A 15,753-nucleotide genomic window follows, 5' to 3' on the forward strand; every position below is an offset into this window, starting at 1 on the left:
CTGACTTTCTGCTTCACAACCACTATTGTACGTTCAAAGAGTTAGATCCATTTACACGCCGGGTGGCGGTAATATTTTTTGGGTGATTAGTGCATTCCAGTGACCTAAACGTACAGTTTCCAGCCAACGGCAAGCTGCAATTGACCGATTGTGTACAATAAACTGACTTTCTGCTTCACAACCACTATTGTAATTTCAAAGAGTTAAATCCATTTACACGCCGGCTGGCGGTAATATTTTTTGGGTGATTAGTGCATTCCAGTGACCTAAACGTACAGTTTCCAGCCAACGGCAAGCTGCAATTGACCGATTGTGTACAATAAACTGACTTTCTGCTTCACAACCACTATTGTACGTTCAAAGAGTTAGATCCATTTACACGCCGGCTGGCGGTAATATTTTTTGGGTGATTAGTGCATTCCAGTGACATAAACGTACAGTTTCCAGCCAACGACAAGCTGCAATTGACCGATTGTGTACAATAAACTGAGTTTCTGCTTCACAACCACTATTGTACTTTCAAAGAGTTAGATCCATTTACACGCCGGGTGGCGGTAATATTTTTTGGGTGATTAATGCATTTCAGTGACATAAACGTACAGTTTCCAGCCAACGGCAAGCTGCAATTGACCGATTGTGCTAAATAAACTGACTTTCTGCTTCACAACCACTATTGTACGTTCAAAGAGTTAAATCCATATACACGCCGGGTGGCGGTAATATTTTTTGGGTGATTAGTGCATTCCAGTGACCTAAACGTACAGTTTCCAGCCAACGGCAAGCTGCAATTGACCGATTGTGTACAATAAACTGACTTTCTGCTTCACAACCACTATTGTACGTTCAAAGAGTTAGATCCATTTACACGCCGGGTGGCGGTAATATTTTTTGGGTGATTAGTGCATTCCAGTGACCTAAACGTACAGTTTCCAGCCAACGGCAAGCTGCAATTGACCGATTGTGTACAATAAACTGACTTTCTGCTTCACAACCACTATTGTACGTTCAAAGAGTTAAATCCATTTACACGCCGGCTGGCGGTAATATTTTTTGGGTGATTAGTGCATTCCAGTGACCTAAACGTACAGTTTCCAGCCAACGGCAAGCTGCAATTGACCGATTGTGTACAATAAACTGACTTTCTGCTTCACAACCACTATTGTACGTTCAAAGAGTTAAATCCATTTACACGCCGGCTGGCGGTAATATTTTTTGGGTGATTAGTGCATTCCAGTGACCTAAACGTACAGTTTCCAGCCAACGGCAAGCTGCAATTGACCGATTGTGTACAATAAACTGACTTTCTGCTTCACAACCACTATTGTACGTTCAAAGAGTTAAATCCATATACACGTCGGGTGGCGGTAATAGTTTTTGGGTGATTATTGCATTCCAGTGACATAAACGTACAGTTTCCAGCCAACGGCAAGCTGCAATTGACCGATTGTGTACAATAAACTGACTTTCTGCTTCACAACCACTATTGTACGTTCAAAGAGTTAAATCCATATACACGCCGGGTGGCGGTAATATTTTTTGGGTGATTAGTGCATTCCAGTGACATAAACGTACAGTTTCCAGCCAACGGCAAGCTGCAATTGACCGATTGTGCTAAATAAACTGACTTTCTGCTTCACAACCACTATTGTACGTTCAAAGAGTTAGATCCATTTACACGCCGGGTGGCGGTAATATTTTTTGGGTGATTAGTGCATTCCAGTGGCATAAACGTACAGTTTCCAGCCAACGGCAAGCTGCAATTGACCGATTGTGTACAATAAACTGACTTTCTGCTTCACAACCACTATTGTACGTTCAAAGAGTTAAATCCATTCACACGCCGGCTGGCGGTAATATTTTTTGGGTGATTAGTGCATTCCAGTGACCTAAACGTACAGTTTCCAGCCAACGGCATGCTGCAATTGACCGATTGCGTACAATAAACTGACTTTCTGCTTCACAACCACTATTGTACGTTCAAAGAGTTAAATCCATATACACGCCGGGTGGCGGTAATATTTTTTGGGTGATTAGTGCATTCCAGTGACCTAAACGTACAGTTTCCAGCCAACGGCAAGCTGCAATTGACCGATTGTGCTAAATAAACTGACTTTCTGCTTCACAACCACTATTGTGCGTTCAAAGAGTTAGATCCATTTACACGCCGGGTGGCGGTAATATTTTTTGGGTGATTAGTGCATTCCAGTGACCTAAACGTACAGTTTCCAGCCAACGGCAAGCTGCAATTGACCGATTGTGTACAATAAACTGACTTTCTGCTTCACAACCACTATTGTACGTTCAAAGAGTTAAATCCATTTACACGCCGGCTGGCGGTAATATTTTTTGGGTGATTAGTGCATTCCAGTGACCTAAACGTACAGTTTCCAGCCAACGGCAAGCTGCAATTGACCGATTGTGTACAATAAACTGACTTTCTGCTTCACAACCACTATTGTACGTTCAAAGAGTTAAATCCATATACACGCCGGGTGGCGGTAATAGTTTTTGGGTGATTAGTGCATTCCAGTGACATAAACGTACAGTTTCCAGCCAACGGCAAGCTGCAATTGACCGATTGTGTACAATAAACTGACTTTCTGCTTCACAACCACTATTGTACGTTCAAAGAGTTAAATCCATATACACGCCGGGTGGCGGTAATATTTTTTGGGTGATTAGTGCATTCCAGTGACATAAACGTACAGTTTCCAGCCAACGGCAAGCTGCAATTGACCGATTGTGCTAAATAAACTGACTTTCTGCTTCACAACCACTATTGTACGTTCAAAAAGTTAGATCCATTTACACGCCGGCTGGCGGTAATATTTTTTGGGTGATTAGTGCATTCCAGTGACATAAACGTACAGTTTCCAGCCAACGGCAAGCTGCAATTGACCGATTGTGTACAATAAACTGACTTTCTGCTTCACAACCACTATTGTACGTTCAAAGAGTTAAATCCGGTTTTATTTTTGTGGTGCTTATTGAATTAAAGAGTATGTCAGACAACACGCAGAGGAGTGGCAGAGGAGGCAATGTTTCAGGAGCGAGCAGATGTGGCAGCAGAGGAAGGGGTCGAGGCAGCACTAGTCGCAGCCAGAGGCCAGTGCTCCCGGTGTCATCCAGCCGTCGTGTCTCCACCGACAACCCTGCCGTCATCGATTGGTTGACTCGGTCGTCTTCCTCTTCCCAGGTCACCTCTGACACCTACAGCCAACGATCGGTGGGTACGTCAGACACAACCGTTAGTTGGCATGGCCCGGGAGCAAGCCCACTGAAATCACGTGTCCTCGACCTGCCCCTGTCCTTTGGTGTTCCCTCACCAAGCGAAGTATCGCATGCTGTGGGCTCAGCCCCACTGTACAGTGAGGAAGAGCTAACAGAGGGCGGTCAGGAACGGGGGGAGACATCCGCCTCTTCAGCAGCCAGGCGAAGAAGTACTGGCGAGAAGAGTGGCTCGGTAGCCGGTCTAGAGACAGGTCTGTCTCCTGACCCACATGCAGCCGAGGGGGCTAGTAGTGACGCGGAGACCCTAATTGATGATGATGAGGCTGATCGCACTTGGCAGCCTCGTCGTCATCAGGCTATTGCTTCCGCATCATCAGGAGAAGAGGGTGCCAGCTTGGCAGCGAGTAAAACAGTCGGTGGGTTACCCAGGAGGCAGCAGGGTCGCAGCAGTGTCAGTGGAGGCAAACGGCCACGGAGTAGAGCACCAGCTCCACTGCAGCCTACCACCACGGCCAGTAGTGGTGCCGGTGTGCACGGAGGAAGTAGCAGTCAGCCAGTGAGGAGTAGCGGGGGCAAAGTTTCCTACTCGGCGGTGTGGCAATTTTTCGTCAAGCCGCCCGAGGAAGTAAACGTAGCCGTATGTCGACTATGTGGCCAGAAAGTCAAGCGTGGCCAGGGGGCCCATGTTGGGCCAGGTCCAGAGTGTGTCATGGGTCCCTGTACGGCCTCCCATTGCTGCTGTCTCCATCGCCACACTCTGCCATGTGCCACTTTCAGGTCTCCTCACACTGCTGGTGTGTTCCATTTTGTCATAGGGTGCTGGCAGATTACGGGCCTCCCATTGCTGCTGCCAGGCCCGTAATCTGCCATGGGCCCCTGTACCGCCTCCTCATGCTGCTGCCAGGTCCATAGTGTCTCATGGGTCCCTGTACGGCCTCCCATTGCTGCTGTCTCCATCGCCACACTCTGCCATGTGCCACTTTCAGGTCTCCTCACACTGCTGGTGGGTTCCATTTTGTCATAGGGTGCTGGCAGATTACGGGCCTCCCATTGCTGCTGCCAGGCCCCTAATCTGCCATGGGCCCCTGTACCGCCTCCTCATGCTGCTGCCAGGTCCAGAGTGTGTCATGGGTCCCTGTACGGCCTCCCATTGCTGCTGTCTCCATCGCCACACTCTGCCATGTGCCACTTTCAGGTCTCCTCACACTGCTGGTGCTGTCCATTTTGTCATAGGGTGCTGGCAGATTACGGGCCTCCCATTGCTGCTGCCAGGCCCGTAATCTGCCATGGGCCCCAGTACCGCCTCCTCATACTGCTGCCAGGTCCAGAGTGTCTCATGGGTCCCTGTACGGCCTCCCATTGCTGCTGTCTCCATCGCCACACTCTGCCATGTGCCACTTTCAGGTCTCCTCACACTGCTGGTGCTGTCCATTTTGTCATAGGGTGCTGGCAGATTACGGGCCTCCCATTGCTGCTGCCAGGCCTTTAATCTGCCATGGGCCCCTGTACCGCCTCCTCATGCTGCTGCCAGGTCCAGAGTGTCTCATGGGTCCCTGTACGGCCTCCCATTGCTGCTGTCTCCATCGCCACACTCTGCCATGTGCCACTTTCAGGTCTCCTCACACTGCTGGTGCTGTCCATTTTGTCATAGGGTGCTGGCAGATTACGGGCCTCCCATTGCTGCTGCCAGGCCCCTAATCTGCCATGGGCCCCTGTACCGCCTCCTCATGCTGCTGCCAGGTCCAGAGTGTCTCATGGGTCCCTGTACGGCCTCCCATTGTTGCTGTCTCCATCGCCACACTCTGCCATGTGCCACTTTCAGGTCTCCTCACACTGCTGGTGCTGTCCATTTTGTCATAGGGTGCTGGCAGATTACAGGCCTCCCATTGCTGCTGCCAGGCCCCTAATCTGCCATGGGCCCCTGTACCACCTCCTCATGCTGCTGCCAGGTCCAGAGTGTCTCATGGGTCCCTGTACGGCCTCCCATTGCTGCTGTCTCCATCGCCACAATCTGCCATGTGCCACTTTCAGGTCTCCTCACACTGCTGGTGCTGTCCATTTTGTCATAGGGTGCTGGCAGATTACGGGCCTCCCATTGCTGCTGCCAGGCCCCTAATCTGCCATGGGCCCCCGTACCGACTCCTCATGCTGCTGCCAGGTCCAGAGTGTCTCATGGGTCCCTGTACGGCCTCCCATTGCTGCTGTCTCCATCGCCACACTCTGCCATGTGCCACTTTCAGGTCTCCTCACACTGCTGGTGCTGTCCATTTTGTCATAGGGTGCTGGCAGATTACGGGCCTCCCATTGCTGCTGCCAGGCCCCTAATCTGCCATGGGCCCCCGTACCGACTCCTCATGCTGTGACGTTGCAACAAGGTGGAATTCAACCCTACATATGTTAGACCGCCTTTACGAACAGCGAAAGGCCATCACCGTTTTCCTGATGTTACAAGCGGATAAAGGTACTCCCCTGTGTAACTTAGATGTCAGCCATTGGCAGCTCATGCGTGACACCTGCCGCTTGCTCAGGCCCTTTGAGGAGGCCACGCTATTCGTGAGTCGGCAGGACTATGGGATGAACGACGTCATTCCTCTGTTGCACGTCCTGGAACAAATGCTGTTAACAATGGCTGGTCAGGGTGCGGTAGACGTGGCGCACAGATCTCAACGCCACATGACCCCTGTGGGGGCAGGACAGGAAGAAGAGGAGGAGGTAGAGGAGGACATTGGTGCTCAGGAATTATTGAGTGAAATAGGTGGTTTTTCCACTCAGCGGACAGTAGTGGAGGAGCAGGAGCATCTGGTAGAGGAGGAGGAGGAGGAGACAGAGGACCCAGACGCACCGTGGCAGTATGCTGTGGAGATGGAGGCAGGGAGTCCCTCGCATTCCTTGGCACAAATGGCCCATAGCATGCTCGGTTGCTTGCGTAGCGACAGCCGAATAATAACCATCAGACAGAGGGATGACTTTTGGCTATCCACCTTGTTGGACCCTCGCTACCGTTCAAAAATGGTGGCCTTTTTCACACCTGCTGAGAGGGAGGCCAAAATAACGTACTATAAAAACCACCTATGTAGTCAGTTGGTCTCTGCCTTTCTGCGCCAACGTCCATCCTCAGACACTGTGGGCCCTGTGCGCTCGCGTTCCGCTGCCATGGCAGCAGGGGAGGGGTGGGGTGCTAGGAGCAGTGGCAGCTCCACCAGCAGCGGCTGCCTCAGTCTGCAGTCGATGATGAGTAGCTTTCTTCACCAGCGCAGTGAGGAAACTACTAACCAGCCGCAGCAGCAGCAGCATCAGGTGGACCTGGAGCAGGACCTCAAACAACAGGCTTGGGCCTACTTGGACAGCACCCTGCCAACCGAGGTAGACAATCCCCTTGACTACTGGGCAACGAAACTTGACCTTTGGCCCCAACTAGCTGAATTTGCCCTTGAAAGGCTGTCATGCCCGGCCAGTAGCGTGGCATCGGAGCGCGTGTTTAGTGCGGCAGGAGGTATTGTAACTCCGCGGAGGACACGACTGTCCACCCAAAGTGTGGAGAGACTCACGTTTGTGAAAATGAATCAGGCGTGGATTAGTCTGGCTTTCAAACCACCAGTTCCTGACACAACTGACTAAATCCGCCATGAATCATGCCCCAAACATGTGCCACTTTCAGGTCTCCTCACACTGCTGGTGGGTTCCATTTTGTCATAGGGTGCTGGCAGATTACGGGCCTCCCATTGCTGCTGCCAGGCCCGTAATCTGCCATGGGCCCCTGTACCGCCTCCTCATGCTGCTGCCAGGTCCAGAGTGTCTCATGGGTCCCTGTACCGCCTCCCATTGCTGCTGTCTCCATCGCCACACTCTGCCATGTGCCACTTTCAGGTCTCCTCACACTGCTGGTGGGTTCCATTTTTGTCATAGGGTGCTGTATGGCCTCCCATTGCTGCTGCCTCCACCGCCACACTGTGGCTCCACACTCTGGTTTTGGCCCCGTGACTGCCCAAATGAGTGAAGTGTGCGGTGATTCTAAGATCGACGGCACTCATCTGCATGTCATACTGACTGACAGTATTATTTCTCTTCCCCAGCAGACTCCAAGGGCATTTAAATTAAAGGTACAGTGTTCTGCACTAATATAAAGGCTCTCTGAAGCCTAGATACACTCTTTTATAAGTTATATTCGCAGCGAATATATTCGACTCGAATCGAATTTATTCCTCGAATTGAATCAGCCGAATCGAATTTTTGAATACTTCGCTCATCTCTACAAATCACCACAAAAGTAGTACATGTACTACTTTAGAAATCAGTGTCGGAAACGCACCCATGTGACTGCTCTAATAGCAGACAATAGAGTGCGACTTGGCATACGATTTGCATACGATTTGCAAGTCGCATGTCATGCAAATCGCATGCCAAGTCGCATCCAGGGTTCATGATTTCAGGTGCGATTTGGGAATTGAAATTGTACCTGATATCGGATCTAATGAATGTGGATGTGAATGTCTTAACATAAGCGATTTGCTGCAGCACAATTTCAAACGTCGTTCTTGTCTACCTTTTTCAGCATTTTGTAGCGTTTTCATATATAGACTACAATAGAAACCACAGTGCAAAACACAATTGAAAATTCAATAACTCATTGGTAAATCTACAGAAAATATGGTGAAATTGCCAACAAAAAGCATAATTTTAAATGACATCTAGTGTGAACCAAGCAGGCAATTCAACAAAGATAATAAATCTTTGAAGGCATGTGGTATCTGTATGCTCGGATAAGGGTCTGTTATGGATTTGGGGGGAGGGGGACTCCATGTCATTATTTTATTAATTTTTTTTTAATCCTTTTCTCTCTCTCGCTCACTCTACTCATGGTTTGACAAACTTTCCGAAAAAGGAGGTGGAGTGCAAACCAGCATTATCAAATCAATCGTTAGTCCAGGCCCTTATCTCATCCCATCGTTTGACATTTACATAAGGTACAACTTTAAAGGTGTTTGAACAGACAAGGCCTCATTCTAATTCACATTCTAGGGATCATGTAGACAGAAAGCAAAGACGCTGCCACCAGCACATGTATGTTAGGGTAGTCACACGGAGATCATCCAAATTCATTGCCATGGTTGGGATTAAAACTGACAACCCTAGCGTTGTGAGGTAGCAGTGCTAACCACTAATCCACAGAGCTGTTGAACGCTAATCCTGCCTGTATTTCTGTAGTGTGAATCAATCCTAGGTCCCTGGGCAAGGTCAGTGTAACTAGCCAGATATCTCCAATGTGACACAAATGTTGTGCTATGTTGCCAATTTAGATGTATGTTGGTTCTATGTATCCCAATACAAAGGATTGCAATACTAATACAGGCGTACCTCGGTTTACCAACGCCTCGGTTAACGGAATTTTTGGTTTACCAATGAAAATCCATTGAAAATAATGCCTCGGTTTACACAATTGTTAATAATTTTTTTTCGCAATACAAAGTGTATGTCGGCGCTGATTTTCAAATGCAAATGCCAGCCTTTTTTTTTTTCTTCACTATAATTCACAAGCTTAGAAGTCACTTTCCCCGAAGTTACAAAAAACTTTATATCTTTTAATAAACTCAAAGTAAACATTGTTTCCTTTAGGGATATAAATTCCAAGAAAATGTTCTCTTTTAGCTGGGGGAAGTGACAGGTGAATTTCTGAGCTATAGTGAAGAAAAAAAAGGGAGAATTACATTTAAAAACCAGCACCATAATAAATAAAAAACAGCATGGGGTCCCCCCTCCCATCCACACCAAGCCCTTCGGGTCTGGTATGTATCTTAAGGGGTAACTCCACACCAAAATGTAAACAAAAAACGGTGTGGGTTCCCCCCTCCCATTCACACCAAGCCCTTCGGGTCTGGTATTGATATTAACGGGGAACTCCACACCAAAATGTAAACAAAAAACGGTGTGGGTTCCCCCCTCCCATCCACACCAAGCCCTTCGGGTCTGGTATTGATATTAACAGGGAACTCCACACTAAAATGTAAACAAAAAATGGCGTGGGGTCCCCCCTCCCATCCACACCAAGCCCTTCGGGTCTGGTATGGATATTAAGGGGGAACTCCACGCCGAAATTAAAGAAAAAACCAGCGTGGGGTTCCCCCCAAAATCCATACCAGACCATTATCCGAGCATGCAGCCCGGCAGGTCAGGAAAGGGGGGGGGTGAGTGAGCACCCCCCCTCCTGAACCATACCAGGCCACACGCCCTCAACATGGGGGTTGCTTTGGGGCAGGGGGGCTCCCCCCCAAAGCACCTTGTCCCCATGTTGATGGGGACAAGGGCCTCTTCCCCACAACCCTGGCCGGTGGTTGTGGGGGTCTGTGGGCGGAGGGCTTATCAGAATCTGGAAGCCCCCTTTAACAAGGGGGCCCCCAGATCCTGGCCCCCCCCCCTACGTGAATGAGTCTGTGGTACATGGTCCCTCTACTCATTTACAAAAAAAGCAAAAGTGTAGTGTAAAAAAAACACAGTACAGGGTCTTTGACAAGTCCTTTAATAAAACAATGTCCATCAAAGTAGATCCAACATCAATCACGGTGTCACGGTGGTGACCGGAAAAAATAAAAAAAACAAAAACCGTTCCGCACTCGACGAGGCTTACTAGCCTTATACAGTGAACGAGGGTGACATTTCTTATATAGGCAAGGGGCGGGGCCAGCTGGGGACATCATCTGAGTGACCACGCCCCATTGATGTCACATGGGGTGGGATCACATGCTTGATGTCCCCGGCTGGCCCCGCCCCTTACCTATTTAAGAACGGTCACCCTGTCTCTCCACTGAGGCTAACCAGCTTTATGCAGGAGACAGTCTGACAGTTCTTATATAGGTAAGGGGCGGGGCCAGCCAGGGCCAGCAAGCATGTGGCATGGGGCGGGGTCACTCGGATGATGTCCCCGGCTGGCCCCGCCCCTTACCTATATAATAACTGTCAGAGAGAGACTCACTGCATAAGGCAGATAGCCTCTGTCTAGAGGCTATTTTTTTTTTCTTTTTTCGGGTCGCCGTGATTGACATTGAATCTACTTCGGGGGACATTGTTTTATTAAAGGGCTTTTCAATGACCCTGTACTGTGTTTTTTTACACTACACTTTTGCTTTTTTGTAAAATTTGTAGTGGTACCATGTACCGCAGACTCATTCCCGTAGGGGGGGGCGGTATCTGGGGGCCCCCTTGTTAAAGGGGGCTTCCAGATTCTGATAAGCCCCCCACCCGCAGTTCCCCACAACCACCGGCCAGGGTTGTGGGGAAGAGGCCCTTGTCCCATCAACATGGGGACAAAGTGCTTTGGGAGGGGGAGCCCCCTCTGCCCCAAAGCACCCCCCCCATGTTGATGGCATGTGGCCTGGTATGGTTCAGGAGGGGGGGCGCTCGCTTGCCCCCCCCTTTCCTGACCTGCCGGGCTGCATGCTCGGATAACGGTCTGGTATGGATTTTGGGGGGGACTCCACGCTGTTTTTTTTTTTTAATTTCGGCGTAGGGTTACCCCTTAATATCCATACCAGACCCGAAGGGCTTGGTATGGATGGGAGGGGAGACCCCACAATGTGTTTTTTTTTATTTTCTATTTTATTTTTTTTATTGCAGACCTTTATTTTTACATTCAGCTGTCAAAATAAATATTATCTAGACCTTCGAAATAAGTAAAATCATTACAGAAATAATTATAAAGGATAAGAAACAAAAATAGAATCACTAGAACTAAGGAAATCAAATTAGAATACATAAAGATATGCCTAGTGCTGTTTGTTAAACACGGTAGACGCGACAGAGTCTTGGCTGTCAGAGGAATCCAGCCAGAGATTTACTATTGAACAGTGGCTAAAAAGCAAGCACCCACAGAGGACATATAAATGCACATGTGCAGAACACATTTTAGATCGGCCAAATAAGCTGCACGAGCGTCTAGTTTTTCACTGTCGACTTGCTTTAAAAAAACATTTTAACACATTTAAATTTTTTTTTTGAAATGGCAGATATTGTTTAAAGTGAAGTCCTGATATTTGGCAAAGCAAATTTCAAAGTGAACATGTTTCTGCAGTGATTTTTCATGGTGTTAGACATACCTCTTACCAAGTCTGCTTTTTGAGTCTGATTCCTGATCTGTGTCTCGTTAGTAAATTCGATTAGGCGTCTACTTGTTGACGCTGCTCAATAGTAAATCTCTTAACGGGGTAAAAGTAGACGGTCGCTATTAAAAATTAGACGTTCGCCCACGGAAATGCCCCTAGACTCAATAGTAAATCAGGGCCCTGAAGTCTCCCTCACCTGACAGATAGGGAATTCACCTACTACTCACCTCCACACGACACTATGTCCAGTATTGACTATGTATTCTGCTCTTCATCCCTTTTACCTATGGTGAGAAACTAAGAGATCTTGGAAACAGTCATCTCGAACCACACCCCTGTTGTGGTCACACTTGACGATCTCCAACCTAGAGCTAATCCACTCCCTCCTACCTCGTAGACTTTCGTCACATGTTACTCAATGCTTGGAATGACTATGCCCTCACCAACGCAGAACATGCTGCTGATCCCATTTTATGTTGGGAAATGGCAAGGGCAGTCCTGCAGGGGGGAAATTATATTTTATGTTTCCCAGTATAAGTGGCACTCCTTGGACCAATTTTGCTTGGCAAGCACATCCCTTCGTAAAGCCCAATTAGAACTTAGAACTTAGAAAAATAGAATCACAGCAACAAAACAGATTTGGCAGGAAGCTAAGAGAAATTTTGAGTTATGGGTCGAACAAAGGGAACACATTAAAATGTCCTATCGCTCCCTATTGTTCCATAAATAGGTCAACAAAGCAGGAAACCTCCTGGCCAACCTTTGTTGAGGTCCCTATGCTCCTACCCATATTATGGTGCTTAAGGACCCTCAAGGAAATCTGACAACCTCATCTCATGAAATATCTCTCTATAAATTAATTTCTACCAACAGCTGTACTCTGAGGAACAGGTTGATATGGAAAAAGTGGAATAACTTCTGCAATCTCTTCATTTACCACATCTTTCCCAATCGCAATTGGATTCACTGAACGCAGCTATCTCTTCGGAAGAGCTCTTGGCGACCATTACTAATCTATCTAACGGTAAAGCCCCTGGCCCAGATGGTTACACATCTGAATTTTACAAATTATTCCATGAACATATTCACCATACCCTGTTGCAAGTATACAACAATATATGGCAGGGCGGCCCTTACCTTCCTACGGGCTCCACAGCATTTATAAAGTTACTGGCCAAAAAGGGCAAAGACCCCAGTCTCCCCGGCTCGTACCACCCAATCTCACTCATTAATGTGGATGCTAAGATCTTGTCCAAAACAGTCGCATCCCATCTGGCAAATGTACTCCCTGGCCTCCTGCACCCCGCTCAGGCAGGGTTTGTCAAAGGTAGATCAGCAGTTCTACATATCTGCAAAGTCATTATGGCACTGAAACAGGCCAAGCTGCACCCCAATAAAGATATGGTCATTTTATCTCTTGACGCGGAAAAAGCTTTCCATAATATTAATCTCCACTCACTCTTCTTAGTCTTGAGGAAACTCAGTTTTCAAGGCCCAATCTCTCATTTATTTCTTTCCATGTATTCCTCTCCTACAGCTAGGCTAATCACTCAGAGTACAGTATTGGAACCTATTCATCTAAAAAAAGTCTGCCCCCTCTCCCCTCTCCTGTTTAACCTGGCTATTGAATCTCTCTCCAGACTGCTCAATTTGCACCCCCTTCTTTCCAGAATTACAATTGGCAGTGCAGCCATGAAAGCTGCTTTATTTGCGGATGACATTCTCATCTTTTCTTCTGCAGTGTTCACTGATCTCCCTGTTATTCAGGATCTATTCACCACCTTCCAGTTCTGTTCTGGCCTACACATAAACTTCACCAAAAGTGAAATTCTCCCACTTACCCCATATCATCCCGGGTCATGGATCACTTCCTAACCGCTTCAGTTCGCCTCCCATCATATCACCATTACGAACATTTCTGTGGCGCTTTAAACGATCTAGGATTGCACTCCACAAGCTTTATCTGCCAAAGTGTGATGGTGGAATGGGCCTTCCCAATATCCGCTTATATAACCTGGCCTGCCTTCTTTGCCAGGGACTAGACTGGTTGTCTCATTAATCAATGTACTTCAATTACACGCTTGAGTCAGCCCTGGTTTACCCCCTTCATTTATCGGTGGTCCTGCATATTCCTCTCAAAATGCTACCCCCCAGACTGAAACATAACTCTCTTGTTCGTGATACGGTGATAGCATGGCGAGAAACCTGCAAGCTGATGGGCGTCTCTTCTACTATCTCTAACCATCTTCCAATCCTTGGTAATCCTCAGTTTCCTCCTAATACGACCCACGAGGCCTTCGCCACGTAGGTGACTAAGGGGCTGCATGTGGTTTCCTCCCTCTGGAGACCTAGATCAGGTACTGGTCGTCCTTTTATGGAAATATCCCATCGGTTCCACCTTCCCCACATCACCTGTTTTACTACATGCAGTTGGCCAATTTTCTACGGTCATAGTTGCAGGGAGGCAGGACAGCTCCGTAACATCATTATTAATGAACAATGGAGGGAAACTCAATTCAAACTTATTCGCAGGGCTTTCATTCCAGCATTGATAAATGGATCATCCACGACTCTAACAGTATGTTCTTGGTGCGGAGCCCATAGACCCACCCTTTTCCACAGATTCTGGCTTTGTTCGCCTATTCAAATCTACTGGATCACTATTGTCAACTATATTTATGGCATCACACGCATACATATCCTGCATCACCCGCTATTATGTCTCCGTGCCCCGACACTCATACCAACCATCTCACATAGCACGGACCGACCCAAACCTTTACCCCCCTGGGTCCATCTGTGTCTTCTGTCTGCTCAGAGAGTGTTACTGAGGGCCTGGATATCTCTTCACATCCCCACCCTGTCCTCTCTCAAGATCTGAAATCACTTTTATACCTGGAAAAATTGGATACCCTGGTCCAAAATTTTGGCCCCACTAAGTGTTTTTTCACATGTTGGAGGGCCTTTATCGAACATACGTTCTCCCAATGGGAAATCAACTTTTGTTTACATTTCAATACACCGCCTAGTATGCTAAATCCAACCTGGCTAATAACCTAGGCAGTTTGAAGGTCTCAGATCCTACAGCTATTATGGGAAATGATCCCCCCCCACCCTGGGGGACTTACACCTGTTGGGCAAACGGAGTAGGAGTCCTTAGCCCAAGTCCCTATCCCTATCCCTCAGGGATTCCTATACAGTATTATTGTTCTAATCTTTGGGAATCTGTTTGATGTAAATGTTTTGTTTTTTTGTTTTCTGCCTGGTCCCTATGTATCAGGATCCTGTATATTATGTTCCATTTGTTATATTGTGAAAAGAAAAATTGAAAATTTGAATAAAAATAATTTTGGGATCTGAAATGGGTGCTATAGATGTGTAAATAATGGATATGAAGATATTCACAGCAGATGACAAGACATTCCAGTTTAAACCAAAGCTCAACTCAAAAAAGACGTAAGCCTCATAGTGTAACCCATAAAACTATTTTTATTTGTTAAAAACATAAATTGCATTCACATTAAGGAGCCAGGGTGGAGCTTCACTGATGCAGGAGAGAGAGACTGTCCACGAGTGAGCAGCCGACGTCTGTTAACTTTCCACACAGTGCAGCTGTGTATACGCTGATTGCTCACTGGAGAAAGTTCATGCACACCTGCTGCTGGCACTGGCATCAGATGCCCTATACAAGGACAGGTGTTGCACTCAAGAGTTTGTTGGATGATCATCAGCTACCAGTACTCCTTGCTCCTGTGTATCCTGTACTCATTGGACCTCCTGTCATCGATCCGGCTTGTCTCTGGACCTTCCTGCTGCCTTACTCATGGTTTGACCCTGGCTTGTCCTTTGCTCTAAGAACTCTGCCCCTTCTTCCCAACCATGCATGACTATGGCCTATCACCTGACTACTCTTCTGTCTGCTCCTTCAGCTTCCTGTGTATGACCTTGGCTATTGTTCCTGACCATGCCCCTGCCCACTCTCTGGCTTGCTTCTCCATATATGACCTCAGCTTCCATCCTGACTATGCTTCTTCAGTCCGATCCGTGACCATGCCACCACTTCGAATGCCATCTTGCTTGTGACCACTGCTTTGGTCCTGCTGCATCTCCAAAGGCAGCAGACGTACTACCATCAGTCCTGACAGACCAGCTGATGACTAACTGGTGGATTCCACTTCAAGCAACCACCAGCAGAGCTAGCTAAAAGGCACCTATGTTTATTTGGGCCTTGCAAGTCCCTGTTCTCACCTTCAAGGGTGTTCAGCCACAAGGGAAGCCCTTTCTTCAAGTTGGCCTTCAAATAGGTATTTGACAGTCTAGCTGGGAATCACTACTTCAGTAAATCACTTCAGAACACAAACAGCTACTTGCATTTATAATTGTGAAGTGTCCCCCCTCCCCCCCCCCCCCCAGGGCAGCTCTGGTAACA

Source organism: Staurois parvus, unplaced genomic scaffold, assembly GCF_062004578.1.
Source record: "Staurois parvus isolate SC_StPar_1 unplaced genomic scaffold, SC_StPar_1.0 ptg000232l, whole genome shotgun sequence".
NCBI lineage: Eukaryota > Metazoa > Chordata > Amphibia > Anura > Ranidae > Staurois > Staurois parvus.